We start from the raw sequence: 15,250 nt of genomic DNA, 5'->3' as shown, positions 1-15,250 counted from the left end.
GTACTTTGTGTGTGGAAATAAAGGTTATTACCGTTTGCCGGCTGGGTGGTCTGGGGTATGCTATGTATCATTTCTATTACCTCCTGTATTCCTAGCACCCGCATCTTATCATAAGGATCTGAAATTATTGAATAATGTGACTGTAAATAGGTATAAACGTACTTTATCAATTGATGATGTGGATCAGACTGATACCAGTCTGCAGCAGTATATTGATTTTAACTTAGGACTGTTTTTCTTTGTTGGAGCTGCCCTGAACAGTAGGAAGATCCGAAGATTAACAAGAGTGGTAGAAGCTGTGACAAATCAGACTGCTGCTGCTCTTGGGAATCTTACGGAGGAATTGCAGATCACTAGAATTGTTGCATTGCAGAATCGTATGGTATTAGACGTTATGCTAGCTGACAGAGGAGGAGCATGTAAAATTATTGGAAGTAGCTGTTGTGTGTTTATCCCTGATCATACGCCATCAGTTTATAATGCCATCAACAAACTGCATAAAATTGCAGCTGAGATCCATACAGAAAACGGCACTTGGTCCTTTTCTGGATGGTTTTGGGCGTTAATTACCGCCTGGAGATAGAAGGTTCTAACTGGTCTCTGCATTATTGTAGCGGTTCTGTTTTCGTGCTGTATCTGCGTTCAATGTGGTCCCTTGCTCTGCTCATTATGTGTATCATTCTGTATCCCTGATAAGAAAACTATTGCCGATGTTGCTCACCAAAAACGTTTAGCTAAGGAAGTTGAAGAAATGATGACAATTGACATATATGATGATTACCTTAACAAACCGGATGTCTTCAGTAAATGCTGAAAGGGTCGTCTGTTGTAAATTGAAACAACGATGTGATTAAGCATTTACTAAAGACATTAATCCCCCTCTTATAGATCGTGTTTTATCTGTTATGTTGACCGAAGCTTGGACTCCATTTTGTATTGTCATGCTTCCACGTGTTCCCCACGAGAAGAGTCCAACCTCTGTGTTAGTTGCTCTTGTAATCTGTTATCAGTTAGCCTTGCTTGACCATGTTTTCGCGGGCTCAAGGAGTGCGTTAGCTCCGCCCACATATTGATTCAGTATCGAAAATGACCATAAATGGTAATGTTCTTCGGCCTCATGTTGTATCCACCCACTTATGAGCCCCTCTATTGTGTATAAAAGGGGACCATGTACGTAAGTTCTTTGTGCTACTCTATGCAATACTGAAGAGTGTTGTGTGGATTGTAGGACCACCCTTAAGGGTTAATAAATGCTGTCTTTGTACTTTGCAGTTTCCGTGCCAACTTCCTTGTAGATTCCATTACAGGAGAGCGAACCCTTGTGTCCTGCGGGCCTAGCTGGGGCCTGTATTCATCCGGTGCCGAGCACTTCTTTTGCGCAAACACTGTGCCGCATGGACGGTGTGGAAGCAGTTCCCACCGGCGGCCCCTCTTTCCGATTCCGAGGTGGTGCTGCCCTTCACGGCAGGACGGCCGTGCAGTAATTTTAATCAACAAAGTGCCCAAAGCATGCAAGGACGCACAACACTGTGTTTGCTTCACCATCCGGTTTTATTCACAAGGAGTGCCCAGCACTTTTGAACCAGTCTTTTAAATCATTGGCCTGACGCGTTTCATGGCTGTGACGCCACTTAATCATAGGCAGCCTGAACGGTGACAAATCAGAGGGAGCTCCACCGGCTATGCTGAGTGCAATGACTTCTGGGATTTGTAGTATCCATTTTCCTGTGGAGTTCGTTAGTTTCCCCTAAGTGGGTTCCGTCGTCACCCTTTTCAGCACAATTACATCCGTTAGTAGGTTGATGGATCAGGTGCCGAGAACATATATATATATATCCAATTACAGTCGAAAATGAAGTATGCTCTCAGTAGAGTAAGACAGATTCCAAAATAGTGGATGGTCAAGTGTTTTATTGCACACAACGCGTTTCGGCGAGCAGCCTTGTTCACGTGAAAAAGAGAATCACGAACAGCAGTCTTACATATGCTTACGGTCCTTACATATGCTTACGGTCACTCACATAATTGAAATCAACAATGGACTTACTCTATTGTGCAAACAGACTGCCGAAAATCGGCGGCCATCTTACACTGTGCAAAACCAAAGCGTTACATCTTGTATTAAGTAAGACTGAATGTACTTAAAATGTACGTACCTAATTAAACATGCATGCATAGTACAATATTGGTATTTGTCAAGAAAATCAAGAATTCATTGCAAACTTGACCAAAATAGGTAAAACACGAGGTTGTATGGTTGCACCATCTAATGTAATCTCCATTTTGGATCGGTGTCCCAGCAACCAGCAATGTAACAAATATATGGCAAAGTGCATGCAAATTTTTATGAGATGACCAATTTCGACACCGTACAAGTCAACTGTGTGGAAAGTAGAAAGTAAAAATAAAATAATATACTTCTAAAGCTCTCTAATAATACAGCATGTTAGTGTGTATGGCAATTGCCACTACTAATACATAATTACCATGCCGATCGCAACCCTCATATGAACTCACGGGGCCAGTGTTCAATTTGAAATGATGGTAATTAATGTCAGGTTATGGACTAGATAAATCAAGGGGATATACTAAAAGTGTATTACTGAGTCTCCGCACGTGAGTACGTGTCCAGACTTTCCGGTTATAGTGGAAATAAATAATCGTGTTGCCCCAGAGGGCTTTGAACAAGAGATATATCCTCAGCTAAACCTGACCAACCATTATTACGCTGTAATAATACATATCTTCATTATCTCAAATTAAGTAGTTAGGTGTCTGCACCCACATATCACTGTAAAGAGATTAGTATTCAAATACCACACATATGATAAGTAGACTTTTCTGAAGACTGCTGAACGAAAATACAAACAGTGGGAACTTATGAAAAAGTGCATAATAAATCAGAGAAATAGGGTAGGATGCCCGTGTAGGTGCTGTCATGTGGAGGGGCCCCTTCCTTCTCTCCTGTAAAAAGATACAAATAATAAAAACCAAGATTAAAACCGTGAAATAAAAAGTCAAAAATTAGCTGCATGAACAAAGTCAAAAATTCACATTACAAAACTGGAGGCTAGAAAGGTGTAAAAACGTATCTGCAGCTTGGACTAAATTTCATTAAATTTCAAAATGTATTCTGTTCATGCAGCTAATGCCATCACTCTTACAACCATATCATCACAGACAATCTAGGTCCTGGACTTAGATCCTGTTTTGAGGTGAATTGACATTTCCTCATCCATATTTAGCCCTCCCGGGGTCTTGGTTTGGAAATCTATGATATACCTAGATTCCCGTTGTCTTAGAGCCAGTACCCTATCCCCTCCTCGCGGATTCTTGGGGATGTGTTCCAAAATTAGATAGCTCATCTCTGATACATTGGAGTAATGTCGGTCGTAAAAATGATCAGCAACTGGATATTTAGGCTCGTTGTTAGTTATCGCTCTCTAATGTACTAATATCCTCTTTTTTGCTGCGCATGTAGTGCTACCAATGTATCAGAGTTTGCATGTGCATTCTATGGCATAGATTACAAAGTTGGTGCTGCATGTCAGAAATTGATAAATCTTTTTGGTCACTCCTCTGTAATCCAGCGATGCTTTAAATTTGCTGTGCTTACATGCTTTGCAATGGCCACATGGAAAAAATCCTACGAGGCCATGGTCAGTGGAGGTGGGATAGTTCATAATGTCATTTCTCACAACCCAGTCCCGTATGTTCTTATCTCTCCTGTAAGTGATAGTAGGCCTATCGGTGATGAGATCCCCTAGTGTGTTGTCTGCCTTCAAGATGTTCCAATGTCTCGACACTATGCGTTTTATTTTCTGTGAGTCATTGTTGAACGTAAGGATGAGACGAGTACCCGCCTCTCCTTGTTCATCATCCCCTTCAATTTTGTCCCGTAGGGTCTCGTCACATTCTACTCTTTCTGCCCGGTCTCTTGCTTTATTGAGGACCCAACGTGGGTAACCCCGATTGAGAAACCTAGCAGTGATGTTGTCTCTTTCCTCCCAATAAGACTCAGGGCTATTGCAGTTTCGTTTAGCCCTCAGCAGCTCCCCATAAGGTAGACTCCATTTGAGTGCCTCTGGGTGGCTACTGAGGGCATGCAAAACACTGTTACCAGCAGTGGCCTTGTGGAACAGGGTAGTTCCCACCTTACCATGTTCTATTTTCAGACTTACATAAAGAAATTCTGCCTTGTTGGCATCGATGCTCCCAGACAGAACGATTTTATATTTGTTGGCATTGAGTTTGCCAATAAAGGTATCTGCTTCTTCTCTACTGCCATTCCAGACGATGAACAAGTCATCTATGTAGCCTAGCCACACGATGACTTTCGGAAGGTGTACCTGCAATGTGCTCTTGTTCAAGATCTCTTGCTCCCAGTATCCCATGAAGAGATTAGCAAAACTGGGAGCAAAGCAAGAACCCATTGCAGTATCGTTCACTTGCCTGTAGAGGGCGCCATTGAATTACATTTTTTTATTTTGTAGACAATATTTAATCATCTCCAAAATCATGAGACTGTGATCGTGATATTTCAGGGGTCTCTGTTTGAGAAAAAATTCACATGCATTCAAACCTTGAACATGGTCAAGTATCGTATAGAGTGATTGTACATCTAAAACAATAAAAAGATAACTCGATTGCCATGTCAGGTTATCAATTTTGCCGAGAAAGTCCTTGGTATCTCTTAGATAACTCGGCAGTAATACCACGTACTCTCTCAGAAAATGGTCAACATACTTGGAGATGTTTTCACTTATGCACCCAATAGAAGACACAATGGGGCGTCCCGGAGGTTTGGTGTTATTTTTGTGCAATTTGGGTAAGAGATATAAAATGGGTACCCTAGGATGGTCTTTTTTCAAGTAGCAAAACTCCTCCTACTCTAAAAGGCCCTTGTCTTTCCAGGTAATCAATTTGTCCCAAATTAGAGTTATACTCTGATGGTAAATGTCCCAAGTTACATGTACATAGAAATTGGTGTCTTCAAGTTGGCGTAAAGCCTCATTGATATAATCCTCTCTATCAAGAATGACTACATTCCCCCCCTTGTCTGCAGGGCGAATAATTATTTCAGTGTCAGAGGATAAAGATTTGAGTGCCTGTCTCTGCGCCCAGGACAGATTACTGCCAGCATTGGTTGAATATTTTTTATTTTTACTGAATCTAAGCTCAGTAAGTGATTTGATAATGCAATCTTGAAAAGTGTCTATGTTATCATGTGGCAAGGATGGTACAAAAGTGGATTTGATTTTAAAAGATGTTTTAGCTACTGCTCCTGTGTTCATTTCCATATCATCTAGCACCTGTGTCACATTGATCTCTGCTTGCTCACCTTCATCATTACGGGCTAATTCAGCCATGGTAATAAGAGTATCTATATCACCAATAGCCACATTTTCATTATTGTGAACTTTACTCGCTCTATTGTTGTGATTAAAGCCTTGTCTTTTCAATATGTGCCATTTTTTGAGTTTCAGTTTTCTCACATATTTAAATAGGTCTATCCTGGTTTCAGTATACTTAAAAGAAGAAGGGGGGCAAAAGGACAAACCCAAGCAGAGAGTTCTTTTTTCAGTATCACTCATGGGTCTTTTAGAAAGATTAACTACTGTCAAATTTACCATTTTCATGTCCATTAATAGTTCCTGTTTGAGCGGGTTCTGCGGTTTCCCATGGTACCCCTTCCTCTGTCTGTTGAACCAGCGTTGTGCGAGTCTCTTTTTTCTGTTCCGGTGTTTCCCCTGCCTCTTCCTCGTCCCCGTGCTCTTGATGGTGGGTTCTCTCGTGTTGTTTGCCGATCCTTCTGTAGGACCCGAAATTCGTCTATAAAATGTACTTGTTTCTGATTGCGTTCTTCTCCCGATGTGTTTCCTCCAGAAAAGTGTCACTTTTTCATGATGTTATCGTTAGTTAGATTAGTGGGGTTGTTGGTAGTAGATGAGATGGATGTCATGGTAGTTTCTTGTGCTTTATAGAGATGATCGTATTTTTTGCTGAAAGTTAGGATTCTTCCACTTTCGTAATCGGCATAATCTCGATTCATCTTTCTTGCTTTCCTTGCTTTTATTTCTTCTTCATGTCACCCAAGGCGTTCTTTCATGGGGTCAAGGATTTTATTGAAAGCATTCCTCTCCATTGATTGTTGTAATTCTGCCATGAGTTATTTAATCTGTTTAAGTAGATCATCTCTGTCTTGCCACGCATATTTGATTAGTATTTCCATCATCCCCTTCGAAATTAACGCTGAATGTTGTGACCATTCCTCCAACATTTTGGGGTTCGGGGCTTCATAAGTGGGAGTAACAAATATCCGTAATCCTCTTGGTGCCATATTTTGGTCTACATAATTCTGAAGAGATATGGCTTCCCACCATTTGGATATTTCTGGTCTTTTAAGTTTTTCCAATTTTTTTTTTTTCTTCCAAAAGCTTGGGTAGGTGGATCAGTTTTGTTATTCATATCATGTCTGTTGCTTGATGTATTTTTTCTGCAAAATAGAGTAAGTGCTGCCGCTCTCCTTTCAGCCTCCTCCTCCATACTATACCACCACTTGACCAAAGATATCTCAAAGTAGGTACCGTCTTATTCTACCCTTCCCACAAATAAGGAAGTTACCTTTACTGCCACAAAAATATATGAAGAGAAGACACAGAGTATTGACTGCCACACCTCCGGCAAGAAATGAAACTGTAAAAGACCAGACTAATAATTTCATTGTCGACAATGGTTGCGGAAGTCCTCTGTTTCGAATAGCCAGGTCACAGTGTATTCAATACTTCTCAAAGTACCATGTGCTACGGTAATATCATGCAAACTAAACCCATCCGGAAATGCCGCCCTGCTAGTCGTTAACCCGATGTGGTATGCTGTAGTTACACGCCCTCTGACGTTCAAACTCCAGTCCCCCACCCAACAGGACGAACACACAACGGGCAGGCTTACCTCTGAGTCAGCTGCAGATCAATCCATCCAATGATGGAACCTTGCACTTAAGTACTATTACGTTGCGTGCAGCCGGTCCAAGTTGTAATCCTCATTTCAATTCCAAACAACGAAGTTGCTCCTTCCGTATTACTGGGACCCTTGAAAGTTGGAATACACACCGGCGGAGCCAGCCGGCTAACAATATCCAATTACAGTCGAAAATAAAGTATGCTCTCAGTAGAGTAAGACAGATTCCAAAATAGTGGATGGTCAAGTGTTTTATTTCACACAACGCATTTCGGCAAGCAGCCTTGTTCACGTGTAAAAGATAATCACGAACAGCAGTCTTGCATATGCTTACGGTCACTCACATAATTGAAATCAACAAAGGACTTACTCTGTTGTGCAAACAGACTGCCGAAAATCGGCAGCCATCTTACACTGTGCAAAACCAAAGGGTTACATCTTGTATTAAGTAAGACTGAATGTACTTAAAATGTTCGTACCTAATTAAACATGCATGCATAATACAATATTGGTATTTGTCAAGAAAATCAAGAATTCATTGTAAACTTGACCAAAATAGGTAAAACACGAGGTTGTATGGTTGCACCGTCTAATGTAATCTCCATTTTGGATCGGTGTCCCAGCAACCAGCAATGAAACAAATATATGGCAAAGTGCATGCAAATTTTTATGAGATGACCAATTTCGACACCGTACAAGTCAACTGTGTAGAAAGTAAAAATAAAATAATATAATTCTAAAGCTCTCTAATAATACAATAATACATACATAAATTAGCATTTAAAAAACCTTACAAATTCACAAAAAAAACATAGATTTCACACACGTTATAGTTAGAAATTAGCATTTAAAAAACCTTGCAAATTCACTTAAAAAACCATAGGTTTCACAAACGTTATAGTTAGGAATTAGCATTTAAAAAACCTTGCAAATTCACTGAAAAAACCATAGGTTTCACACACGTTATAGTTAGGAATTAGCATTTAAAAAACCTTGCAAATTCACTGAAAAAACCATAGGTTTCACACACGTTATAGTTAGGAATTAGCATTTAAAAAACCTTGCAAATTCACTGAAAAAACCATAGGTTTCACACATGTTATAGTTAGCTGGACATTTCACTCATACAAAACCATTGAAATTCCCCTGTTATAGTTAGTTCAGCTAACTATAACTCGCGCAACCGCAATCCACTGCTGATGACGTCACATATTACATCACTGTATTCACTAAGATACTGTTAATAAGTCAGTTATACAATTAATTTTACAAAAAAAATCCATTTAGACACTTATTTACCCATTTATTCTTCCATTAACCTTCAGATATACATATATAAAAAATATTTATTTTTCAGAAAGACACATATTCACTGGATGATGTCATCAGTGATGTCATCAGTGATGTCATTTGAGATGTCATCAGTGATTCATGAGTGATGTCACTGACCATGTCATGAGTGATGTAATATGTGACATCATCAGCAGTGGATTGCGGTCGCACGAGTTATAGTTAGTTGAACTAACTATAATGGGGGAATTTCAATGGTTTTGTACGAGTGAAATGTCCAGCTAACTATAACATGTGTGAAACCTATGTTTTTTTCAGTGAATATATATATATATATAAAAATATATATATATATATTCACTGAAAAAACCATAGGTTTCAGGCACGTTATAGTTAGGAATTAGCATTTAAAAAACCTTAGAAACTCACTGAAAAAACCATAGGTTTCAGGGGCGTTATAGTTAGCTGGGCTTTTCACTCGTACAAAACCATTGAAATTCCCCTGTTATAGCTAGTTCAGCTAACTATAACTCGCGCCCCGGCAATGCACTGCTGATGACGTCACATATTACATCACTCATGACATGGTCAGTGACATCACTGATGACATCTCAAATGACATCACTGATGACATCATCCATTGAGTATGTGTTTCTGAACAGTTTTAATATGTTTAATATATATAGGGAAAGGCCTGTTGAAAAATAAGTGGGTGTACAAGTGTGTGAATGGATGATTTTCTAGGTGTGTAACTGACTCTATAAGTGAGTCATTAAATGTATCTTACTGCAGACTTGTGACTAAACTGTGTGAATGTCTGTATGTGTCTATGTGTTGGTGTATAAGTGGCTGCATGGTTTTGTGAATAGCTATTTGAGTGTCTATATGGGTTATTGATTGGTTGTCTGAGTATCTGTATGGGTGCCTGAGTGTTTGTGTGGGTAGGGTGTGTGTGACTCTGTGACTAGATGTGTGTGGGTGATTCAGTGGGTGCATGGTTTTAAGAGTGCATCTGTGATGGACTGTATGGTTGGGTGAGTGTATGTATGGGTGTATTAGTGATTGAATGTATATCTCATTTGTACATGTGTCAGTAACTACATATGTGAAACGCAGTGTATATGTGTGTAAGAGTATATAACTATCTATATGTGAGTGTGTGTGATTTTGGGAGTGGCTGTATGCGCCATAGTGCAAGGATATCTGTGTCATGTGCTGTTTGTTTTTCTGCAGGAAGACACAGAATTTGTTAGTATTTTTATGAGTAAGTGAACTTGAGTGTGTTTAACTGTATAGGTGAGTAAATTGGACAGTGATTAAATATTTGCATGACTGACTAGATGTGTCAGTACCTCAATGGATGATTGGTGGTGTGTGAGTGTCTATATAGGTGTATAAATGCACAGAGTGACTGTAAGTATGAGTGACTGTACAGGTGAGTGAGTGGACATGTATGTGGACCTAAAGGTCAATGACTGGGTGAGTAGTTATTGGTATTGGAGTATCTATGGTTGTCAAAATGTCCGTTTGAAATTTTGAATCGGTGTATCAAAGGTTATATTAGGGTGTGAGAAGATGCACTAATTTATCACATGGATGACGCCATCAGTGATGTCGTCAGTGATGTCATTTGAGATGTCATCAGTGATGTTATCAGTGATGTCACTGACCATGTCATGAGTGATGTAAATGTGACGTCATCAGCAGTGCATTGCGGGGGCGCGAGTTATAGTTACCTGAACTAACTATAACAGGTGAATTTCTAGGGTTTTGTACGAGGGAAATGTCCAGCTAACTATAATGCCCCTGAAACCTATGGTTTTTTCAGTGAATTTCTAAGGTTTTCTAAATGCTAATTCCTAACTATAACGTGCCTGAAACCTATGGTTTTTTCAGTGAATTTCAAAGGTTTTTTAAATGCTAATTCCTATCTATAAATTATTTCTAATGATATCATGAAAAGCATTCTTTTTTAAAAGTAGGGTGCACATTAGTTTTGTGGAAAAACATCTTTGTGATTGGTTAAGAAAAAGCAGTTTCAACGTGGAGTACATATCATAGGATAAAATTTGCTCAGCTCAACCACACCTGCTACTTGCATTTGGAAGGCACTGTTGGAACTTAAAACAATCGTGAACTTTTAACCTGCACGTGTCGTTAAATGTTCAAGAAAATGTTGCAAAAAATATCGTTAAGTTTTAAAAAATTGATGAACTTTTAACCTGCACGTGTTGTAGAATGTTCTAGAAAGTGTGTTGATAGAATACGTTGCACTTCTGACTTCTATGTGTTGTTGAATATTAAAAAAATGGTTCATATGGAAAATTAAAAAGAAACCAATAGAGAAGTTTTGAAACCTAAAAGAATCAAGGAACTATTCTAATTTATTCTTTACATGTATTTATGTGTGCAGCAACAAAATTATAGACACAACAGCACTAGGAAGAAGCAGGGAGTGGGGGGAGGGGGAGATGGGCAGAATGGCACACATGCACAGTTAAGTACAACACACATATAGACTAACAATGGCCAAAAAGAAACACACCAACAAGGAGCACAAGTCACAAAACCCACCAACATCAAACCACTAAACGAGCATAGAAGTGAAAACCAGGCTGCATTCATACAGGATGTGTAAAAAGGCCAGTCGTTGGTGTTGTGGGATGTCTGCGACTGTGGTCAATATGGATGAGATGCCCAGTGAAGGACTGGGTTATTCTTAAGACCCAGCGGTGCCAGGGAACAACACCTGAAACCTTCGTGGGTTACCTGTTCTGGCGTACTAAACACAGAGACACGGGACACTTCCAGCGACGTCAGAGATCAGCGTTTATTTACTGCAGGGATACAGAGGTCACAAGAAGTACACAACGTGTAGGTTCTCGGAGACTGCTTCAAATTCGTAGAAGTGGGTCGGTCCTTTTATACAGGTTTTTGCCATAGCGCAGTATGGCGAACAAAGGTTACAACTCAGTTCCCACAATAAACTTCAAAAGGGTCGCGTTCATGTTTCAGGAGGCCGGAACATAATTACAACAGTCTTGCCGGTTCCCAACTGTAAAAACATATTTCCTCCGCAATAAACACATCCCATCCTAACCATAAACACATTAAGAGGAAGGACGAAAAACAGATGCAAGGAAAGGACAAGGATGCACAACAGGTTAGAAAAGAGTGTTGGGGGCAATAAAGGAAACTTGATAGAGGGGTCAAAGACCTCGTGTCTAATGTATGCATGGCTGAAACAATAGACCGGCGCGGCAAGATGAGCCTCGAGCGGGGCCATCTGCCTTAGTCGTGTCGTTTCCCTCATCGTAAAAGTCACCTCAAAGAAACACGTGTCCTTCGTGTAAGCTTGAGAGTCCCAGGGTCACGGAGCGGACAAGAAGCCCGTTCGCTGGCTACCTGAGGGCAAGAAACAAAATGGATGCTGTATCTAAAATGGAACCCGAGGGTTCAGATGAACGAACCCAAAAATGAGACGAACCATACGTGGCTGCATAGCGAAACTGCGTACACCCATTATACTCGTCATTTGCGGTTCGTAGATACCAAACTCATCCATATTCGTTACCACTCAAAAGTGCGGTCCCGTGTCATACGGAACCTCAGACCCTCCTTTTGCCCTCATGTAGGCAAGCACTAGTCAAGATCTGAATCTATGTCAATATTCATCAGATCGTTCAGCTGCTACTGGAACATCATCCTATTCATCAATGTCTCCTTGGTAACAGATGGCCGCCTTATACACGTCGCAGCACATAGGCCACATAAGGCAGGACCACACTGTACACAAAGACAACACGTGAACAGAAACGTTACAACAGCCCCTACGATCATTAGAATCTTCCAACCCCAGGTTGACATTAGGCCCCACAACCATCCTAGGAGCGTCCAATTACCTTCGTCCACGTGTATGGACTCGGAAATCTTGTGCAACTTCGAGATGGCTTGGTATACAGTTGGAGCATTGTCAGGAATAAAAATGCAACAACTCGAATGGATAATTTTACACACACCCCCTCTAGCCGCAAGAACAACGTCTAGAACCATACGGTTCTGCAACGTCATGAGTCTATCCGCCTGTAGTTCAGCTGTTAGATTACCAAGGGCATTTGCAGTAATATTAGCAGTCGACTCAACTACACGGGTCAACTGTCTTAGGTTCCTACTATTAACCATAGGTCCCCAAAACGGCAAGAAACCTTTAAAGAAGTCTCCTGCTTCTTGACCAGCAGTGTCCTCTTTGCTAATAACGCCTCTCACGACCCTAGTTCTGTGGTAGTCTGAAGCAACTGTGAAAGTCGGAGGTAAAAGATTCGCAATATAACAGGTACCCGAAAAGTCGCGGGGTAACCATGTATATGCGCGTTCATAACATACAAAATAGGTGCCCTTAGCAGTCAGAAAAACAGGGGAGGAGAGCATGGGTAGAACATACGTATCAGTGCAAGCACTGTTCCCAAGTTGCGCTCTCGGATTTCGACCCAAACCTTTCAAGCAGAAATTACCAAGGTGCGGTACAATCCATATCGGGGACGAGCTCTTAAGCTGTCTATCACCCACTGACGTACTATACTCAGTCTCACTCAGATCCTTATAGGCCTGCACTTCTTCGTCTGGAATGAGTGATGCATCAAAAACATCTCTATCCAGATCTGCTATGGCTATCGCCAAAGGCTTGTGGTACGGCCCAGGACCAAAATTGACAGACCGTGGCTCTCGACTGGGGTAGGAAACTAGTGCACTACGGAACATAGTTTGGAATGCTCGAGCTGAACCCTGGGAGCTGTAAGGAACGACCAAATACGGAATACCCCTATCCATAGTGTGTGGCATTAAACCACATACCCAACAATTGGTAGTATTCACCACCAACTGATGCTGGTGTAGAAGTTGAACAAAGGAATTATTCATGAATTCCGCACGTCTAACCTGCTCATGCTGAGGCAAAGGATGAAAGGAATGTGGGGAGACAGTGGTGAGGGAACTTAGGTTAGGAGAAAAGGTAGGCGAAACAGAAGGCAAGAACAACGATACTCCAAAATACACTCCACCCACCAATAGCATAGATAAAGTCAGAAACAGTAGAAACACCTGAAACAAAAAACATTTTGTTCGTACAACCCTCCATAACTCTAATCTCTGTGCCGACACCCTTTCTTCTTCCAACAGCTTAGAGAATGCCATCCTCTACAAACCGTCCGTGACGTACTTGATGCACTTCGTTCTGAATAGCGATTATCAATCCCCAGGAGTTCCCAGAGATCGACAAAAGTAACCGACCTAGCGTCAGAAACCTGCTAAACAGAAAGAAGTACCCGCACGGCCCTACGGTAACCCGGATGGAGAGGTTTCCTCGAAACGTTCAAATTTATTACAAATCTCTTAGCAGTGGAAAGGCACATAAAAACTCAAAAAGAAAGGATGTAATTGTCCATAATATTCGTAACGTCAAAAACCACCGTACTATTAATTTTTATTAGTCCTTGAACGAAGAAAGTATCGATTTCTTCCAGGTCGAGTTTGCTCTACAAACAACTGTTCAGCTGGCGCAACAGGATTCGATGAAGTGGACAACGAGTCAGACCTTGGGTTTTCTGCTACAGATGACTCCACATATGGGTTTGGCAGTGACGAATCCTCATCCACAAGTTGAGCGTCACTAAACGGCACAAAGTGCAAAGGAGTCTCAGTTTCTGTGGCCGAAATCCCAGTCCTCACCCAACCGTCAGTTGGTAAGGGGATCGGTACCTTCTTTGTGTGGCTGGCATGGACCCAGTTTTTCCGGCCCTCCAGTCGAACCGCTGTCCTCGTCGTCAACAAAACTTGAAAGGGTCCAACGAATCTTGGCTCCAAGTTACGTTTCCGACCAAAATTTCGGGTAACCACCCAGTCCCCTGGCCGGAGCTGGTGTCCAGAACCCTCTGTCTGCGCCGGTAGAGCTTCAAAGACCTGTTGATGGATTAACCGTAGTTTAGTGGTCAAATCATGCAGATAATCAATCAACATTGGATACTCAAGACTATCAAAAGCCCTAGGCCTCGGGACTCCCCAAATATTCACAGGGCGACCGAACACAATCTCATATGGGCTAAGCCCTACTCGAGAGTGTACGGTTGCTCTGGTCGATAGGAGAGCCAGAGGCAAGGCATCAGGCCATGACAGACCAGTCGTAGCTTGAATCTTAGCGAGTTTCAGCTTCAGGGTACCATTGTACCCTTCAACCAAACCCGCTGCCTGAGGATGATTAGCACTGTGGAATTTCTGCCGAATTCCAAGGCCCTTACACACACTCTGCATCACACTTCCCACAAACTCGCTTCCATTATCCGACCACACAATCCGTGGCATTCCGTACCTAGGAAAGTACTCCTTCAGCAGGATTTTTGCTGTGGACAGGGCAGTATTATCCTTAAGAGGATAGGCCTCAATCCATCTGGAGAACGCGCAAACCACAACCAAAACATACTTCAGGTTATTGCATCTCTCCATATGGATAAAATCCAACTGGATAACCTCAAAGGGACAAGCAGGAGGAGCGAAATGACCAGGCGGAGTGGGGGTACCTTTTCCGGGATTGTGCATCAAACACACCATACAATTCTTAACCACTCTTTCGGCACACTTAGCAATACCCTCATTCCTCCATACAGGGGACAAGAACTTACATATTCCTTTCGCACTAATATGTGACAACCCATGAGCCATCGTCACAACAGCTAATACATACGCATCTGGTAACATCCACCTCTGACATTCCGTCAGGTCAACCCAACATCCATGCATATCCAATTTTCCTGTACTTTCTTTCCACTTGGTCTTTTCAGCTTCAGTAGCTTCGTTCTGAATTGCTTTCACACTCTCAACAGTATTCTCACACATACCAGTCTCCGTCGGCCACCTCACTGAGCTCGTGGCATACATTCGAGTCGCAAGATTCTTAGCCGTTTCCTTAGCAATCTCATCCGCAAACACATTACCACGACCAACATCATCC

Source organism: Triturus cristatus, chromosome 3_2, assembly GCF_964204655.1.
Source record: "Triturus cristatus chromosome 3_2, aTriCri1.1, whole genome shotgun sequence".
In the NCBI taxonomy this organism is placed as follows: domain Eukaryota; kingdom Metazoa; phylum Chordata; class Amphibia; order Caudata; family Salamandridae; genus Triturus; species Triturus cristatus.
The sequence above is the reverse complement of the archived record's forward strand: the minus strand, read 5'-3'. Positions refer to the sequence as shown.